The sequence below is a fragment of the Triticum aestivum genome, chromosome 7B (genome assembly GCF_018294505.1).
Source record: "Triticum aestivum cultivar Chinese Spring chromosome 7B, IWGSC CS RefSeq v2.1, whole genome shotgun sequence".
NCBI classification, from domain to species: domain Eukaryota; kingdom Viridiplantae; phylum Streptophyta; class Magnoliopsida; order Poales; family Poaceae; genus Triticum; species Triticum aestivum.
Genome location: NC_057813.1, coordinates 657,703,473 through 657,710,432, shown reverse-complemented (window position 1 = coordinate 657,710,432; position 6,960 = coordinate 657,703,473).

Sequence of the window (6,960 nt, the reverse complement as noted above, 5' to 3'; positions counted from 1 at the left end):
CAAGGGAAGGGGGCGGCGCCCCCCCTTTCCTTCTCCCTCTCTCCATCTCCTTCCTTCCCCGTCTCTTCCCTTGTTGGAAACCTATTAGGAATAGGATTCCTAGTAGGAATCCTACTTGGGCACGCCCCATGAGGGCCCGCCAGCCTCCTCCCTTGCTCCTTTATATACGGGGGCAGGGGGCACCCTAGAACACACAAGTTGACACTTGTTCAGCTGTGTGCGGTGCCCCCTCCACAGTTACACACATCGGTCATCTCGTCGTAGTGCTTAGGCGAAGCCCTGCACCGGTAACTGCATCATCACCATCACTACGTCGTCGCGCTGAAGAAACTCTCCCTCGACCTCAGCTGGATCTAGAGTTCGTGGGACGTCATCAAGATGAACGTGTGCTGATCGTGGAGGTGTCGTACCTTCGGTGCTAGGATCGGTCGGATCGTGAAGACGTACGACTACATCAACCGCGTTGTCATAACGCTTCCGCTTTTGGTCTACGAGGGTACGTAGACAACACTCTCCCCTCTCGTTGCTATGCATCACCTATATAGATCTTGCGTGATCGTAGGAATTTTTTTGAAATTACGGCGTTCCGCAATAGTGGCATCCGAGTGATACATTTCCAACGTATCTATAATTTTTTATTGTTCCATGCTATTATATTATCTGTTTTGGATGTTTAATGGGCTTTATTATACACTTTTATATTATTTTTGGGACTAACCTATTAACCGAAGGCCCAGTGCAAATTGTTGTTTTTTGCCTATTCATTGTTTCGCAGAAAAGGAATATCAAACGAAGTCCTAACGAATGAAACCTTCGGGAGAGTTATTTTTGGAACAAATGTGATCCAGAGAACTTGGAGTGGACGTCAAGATAGCTGCGAGGAAGCCACAAGGCAGGGAGGTGCGCCAGCCCTCCTGGGCGCGCCCCCACCCTCGTGGGCCCCTCGCAGCTCCACCAACCTACTTCTTCCTCCTATATACACCCATATACCCCGAAAAGATCCAGGAGCACCATAGATCGGGAGTTCCGCCGCCGCAAGCCTCTGTAGCCATCAAACACCTCTCGGGAGCCCGTTCCAGCACCCTACCGAGGGGGAATCCATCACCGGCGGCCATCTTCATCATCTCATCGCTCTCCATGACGAGGAGGGAGTAGTTCACCCTTGGGGCTGAGGGTATGTACCAGTAGCTATGTGTTTGATCTCTCCCTCTCGTGTTCTTGAGGTGATACGATCTTGATGTATCGCGAGCTTTGTTATTATAGTTGGATCTTATGATGTTTCTCCCCCTCTACTCTCTTGTAATGGATTGAGTTTTCCCTTTGAAGTTATCTTATCGGATTGAGTCTTTAAGGATTTGAGAACACTTGATGTATGTCTTCCATGTGCTTATCTGTGGTGACAATGGGATATTCACGCGATCTACTTGATATATGTTTTGGTGATCAACTTGCGGGTTCTGTGACCTTGTGAACTTATGCATAGGGGTTGGCACACGTTTTTGTCTTGACTCTCCGGTAGAAACTTTGGGGCACTCTTTGAAGTTCTGTTTGTTGGTTGAATAGATGAATCTGAGATTGTGTGATGCATATCGTATAATCATACCCACGGATACTTGAGGTGACATTGGAGTATCTAGGTGACATTAGGGTTTTGGTTGATTTGTGTCTCAAGGTGTTATTCTAGTACGAACTCTATGATAGATTGAACGGAAAGAATATCTTCGTGTTATTTTACTACAGACTCTTGAATAGATCGATCAGAAAGGATAACTTTGAGGTGGTTTTGTACCCCACAATAATCTCTTCATTTGTTCTCCGCTATTAGTGACTTTGGAGTGACTCTTTGTTGCATGTTGAGGGATAGTTATATGATCCAATTATGTTATTATTGTTGAGAGAACTTGCACTAGTGAAAGTATGAACCCTAGGCCTTGTTTCGAAGCATTGCAATACCGTTTGTGCTCACTTTTATCATTAGTTACCTTGTTGTTTTTATAATTTCAGATTACAAAAACCTATATCTACCATCCATATTGCACTTGTATCACCATCTCTTCGCCGAACTAGTGCACCTATACAATTTACCATTGTATTGGGTGTGTTGGGGACACAAGAGACTCTTTGTTATTTGGTTGTAGGGTTGTTTCAGAGAGACCATCTTCATCCTATGCCTCCCTTGGATTGATAAACCTTAGGTCATCCACTTGAGGGAAATTGGCTAATGTCCTACAAACCTCTCCACTTGGAGGCCCAACAACGTCTACAAGAAGAAGGTTGCGTAGTAGACATCATGATCCAGGTCTATGCGTAGATGTTATATGCACGAGTAGAACACAAAGAGTTGTGGGCGATAATAGTCATACTGCTTACCAGCATGTCATACTTTGATTTGGCGGTATTGTTGGATGAAGCGGCTCAAAGCGACATTATGCGTATGCTGACGCGAGACTGGTTCTACCACGTGCTTTGCACATAGGTGGCTGGTTAGTGTCTGTTTCTCCAACTTTAGTTGAATCGAGTGTGACTACGCCCGGTCCTTGTTGAAGGTTAAAACAGCACACTTGACGAAAAATGGTTGTGGTTTTGATGCATAGGTAAGAACGGTTCTTGCTAGAAGCCCGTAGTAGCCACGTAAAACTTGCAACAACAAAGTAGAGGATGTCTAACTTGTTTTTGCAGGGCTTGCTGTGATGTGATATGGTCAAAGCATGATGTGATATAATTTTTTGTATGAGATGATCATGTTTTGTAACAATGTTATCTGCAACTGGCAGGAGCCATATGGTTGTTGCTTTATTGTATGCGATGCAAGCGCCATGTAAATGTTTTACTTTATCACTAAGCGGTAGCGATAGTCGTAGTAACACTAGTTGGCGAGACGACAACAATGCTACAATGGAGATCAAGGTGTCGCGCCGATGACGTTGGAGATCATGACGATGCTTCGATGATGGAGATCATGAGCACAAGATGATGATGGCCATATCATGTCACATATTTTGATTGCATGTGATGTTTATCCTTTATGCATCTTATTTTGCTTAGAACGTCGGTAGCATTATAAGATGATCCCTTACTAAATTTCAAGGTACAAGTGTTCTCCTTGAGTATGCACCGTTGCTACAGTTCGTCGTGCTGAGAGACCATGTGATGATCGGGTGTGATAAGCTCTACATTCACATACAACGGGTGCAAGCCAGTTTTGCACACGCAGAATACTCGGGTTAAACTTGACGAGCCTAGAATATGCAGATATGGCCTCGGAACACTGAGACAGAAAGGTCGAGCGTGAATCATATAGTAGATATGATCAATATAGTGATGTTCACCATTGAAAACTACTCCATCTCACATGATCATCAGACATAGTTTAGTTGATTTGGATCACGTGATCACTGAGATGATTAGAGGGATGTCTATCTAAGTGGGAGTTTTTAAGTAATATGATTAATTGAACTTTAATTTATCATGAACTTAGTACCTGATAGTATTTTGCATGTCTATGTTGCTGTAGATCAATGGCCCGTGCTACCATTTCTTTGAATTTTAATGTGTTCCTAGAGAAAGCTAAGTTGAAAGATGATGGTAACAACTACATGGACTGGGTCCGTAACTTGAGGATTACCCTCATTGCTGCACAGAAGAATTACGTCATGGAAGCACCCTTACGTGTACCACCCGCGCCCAGCAACTGCAAACATTGTGAATTCCTGGCAGACGCGTGTTGATGACTACTCGATAATTCAGTGTGCCATGCTTTACGGCTTAGAACCGAGACATCAACGACGTTTCGAACTTCATGGAGCATATGAGATGTTTCAGGATTTTAAGTTAATATTTCAAGCAAATGCCTGGATTGAGAGATATGAAGTCTCCAATAAGTTCTACAGCTGTAAAATGGAGGAGAATAGTTCTGTCAGTGAACACATACTGAGAATGTCTGGGTACGACAACCACTTGACTCAAATGGGAGTTAATCTTCCCGAGATAGTGTCATTGACGGAGTACTTCAATCACTGCCACCAAGCTACAAAAGCTTCGTGATGAACTATAATATGCAAGGGATGAACAAGACTATTCCCGAGCTCTTCGCGATGCTAAAGGCCACGGAGGTAGAAATAAAAAAAGAAGCATCAAGTGTTGATGGTCAACAAGACCACTAGTTTCAAGAAAAAGGGAAAAGGGAAGAAGGGTAACTTCAAGAAGAACGACAAAAAGGTTGCTGCTCAAGAGAAGAAACCCAAATCTGGACCTAAGCCTGAAATTGAGTGCTTCTACTTCAAAGGGACTGGTCACTGGAAGCGGAACTACCCCAAGTATTTGGCGGATAAGAAGGATGGCAAAGTGAAAGGTATATTTGATATACATGTTATTGATGTGTACTTAACTAATGCTCGCAGTAGCGCCCGGGTATTTGATACTGGTTCTGTTGCTCATATTTGCAACTCAAAACAGGGGCTACGGATTAACCGAAGATTGGCTAAGGACAAGGTGAAGATGCGCGTGGGAAATGGTCCCAAAGTCGATGTGATCGCGATCAGCATGCTACCTCTACATCTACCATCGGGATTAGTTTTAGACCTCAATAATTGTTATTTGGTGCCAGTGTTCAGCATGAACATTGTATCTGGATCTTGTTTAGTGCGAGACGGTTATTCATTTAAATCAGAGAATAATGGTTGTTCTATTTATATGAGTAATATCTTTTATGGTCATGCACTCCTGCTGAGTGGTCTATTTTTATTGAATCTCCATAGTAGTGATACACATATTCATAGTGTTGAAGTCAAAAGATTGAAGTTTAATAATGATAGTGCAACTTATTTGAGGCACTGCCATTTGGGTCATATCGGTGTAAAGCGCATGAAGAAACTCCATGTTGATGGACTTTTGGAATCACTTGATTATGAATCACTTGGTTCTTGCGAACTGTGCCTTATGGGCAAGATGACTAAAACTCCGTTCTCCGGAATAATGGAACGAGCTACTGACTTGTTGGAAATAATGCATACCGATGTATGCGGTCCAATGAATATTGAGGCTCATGGTGGGTATCGTTATTTTCTTACCTTCACAGATGATTTGAGCAGATATGGTTATATCTACTTAATGAAGCGTAAGTCTGAAACATTTGAAAAGTTCAAAGAATTTCAGAGTGAAGTGGAAAATCATCTTAACAAGAAAATAAAGTTTCTACAATCTGATCTTAGAGGAGAATATTTGAGTTACGAGTTTGGTCTTCATTTGAAACAACATGGGATAGTTTCACAATTAACGCCACCTGGAACACCACAGCTAAATGGTGTGTCCGAACGTCGTAACTTGATATGGTGCAATCTATGATGACTCTTACTGATTTACCGCTATCGTTTCGGGGTTATGCTCTAGAGACGGCTGCATTCACTTTAAATAGGGCACCATCAAAATCCATTGAGACGACGCCTTATGAACTGTGGTTTGGCAAGAAACCAAAGTTGTCGTTTCTTAAAGTTTGGGGCTGCGATGCTTATGTGAAAAAGCTTCAACCTGATAAGCTCGCACCCAAATCGGAGAAGTGCGTCTTCATATGATACCCAAAGGAAACTTTTGGGTACACCTTCTATCACAGATCCGAAAGCAAAATCTTTGTTGCTAAGAATGGATCCTTTCTAGAGAAGGAGTTTCTCTCAAAAGAAGTGAGTAGGAGGAAAATAGAACTTGATGAGGTAGTTGTACCTTCTCCCTTATTGGAAAGTAGTTCATCATAGAAATCAGTTCTCGTGATTCCTACACCAATTAGTGAGGAAGCTAATGATGATGATCATGAAGCTTCAGATCAAGTTACTACCGAACCTTGTAGGTCTTCCAGAGTAAGATCCGCACCAGAGTGGTACGGTAATCCTGTTCTGGAAGTCATGTTACTAGACCATGATGAACCTACGAACTATGAGGAAGCGATGATGTGCCCAGATTCCGCAAAATGGCTTGAAGCCATGAAATCTTAGATGGGATCCATGTATGTGAACAATGTGTGGACTTTGATGGACTCGCCCGATGATCGGCAAGCCATAGAAAATTAATGGATCTTTAAGAACAAGACCAATGCAGACGGTAATGTTACTATTTACAAAGCTCGACTTGTTGCGAAAGGTTTTCAACAAGTTCAAGGAGTTGACTACAATGAGACTTTCTCACCTGTAGTGGTGCTTAAGTCTGTCCGAATCATGTTAGCAATTGTTGCATTTTATGATTATAAAATTTAGCAAATGGATGTCAAAACTGCATTCCTAAATGGATTTCTGGAAGAAGAATTGTATATGATGCAACCGGATGGTTTTGTCGATCCAAAGGGTGCAAACAAAATGTGCAAGCTCCAGCGACCCATTTATGGACTGGTGCAAGCCTCTCGTAGTTGGAATAAATGCTTTGATAGTGTGATCAAAGCATATGGTTTTATACATACTTTTGGAGAAGCTTGTGTTTACAAGAAAGTGAGTGGGAGCTCTGTAGCATTTCTAATCTTATATGTAGATGACTTATTGTTGATTGGAAATGATATAGAATTTCTGGATAGCATAAAGGGATACCTGAATTTGAATTAGAGTTTTTCTATGAAAGACCTCGGAGAAGTTGCTTACATATTGGGGATCAAGATCTATAGAGATAGATCAAGATGCTCAATTGGACTTTCACAAAGCACATACCTTGATAAAGTTTTGAAGAAGTTCAAAATGGATCAGTCAAAGAAAGGGTTCTTGCCTATGTTACAAGGTGTGAAGTTGAGTCAGACTCAATGCGCGACCACTGCAGAAGATAGAGAGAAAATGAAAGTCATTCCCTATGCTTCAGCCATAGGTTCTATCATGTATGCAATGCTGTGTACCAGACCTGATGTATGTCTTGCTATAAGCATAGCACGGAGGTACGAAAGTAATCCTGGAGTGGAGCACTGGACAGCGGTCAAGAACATCCTAAAATTCC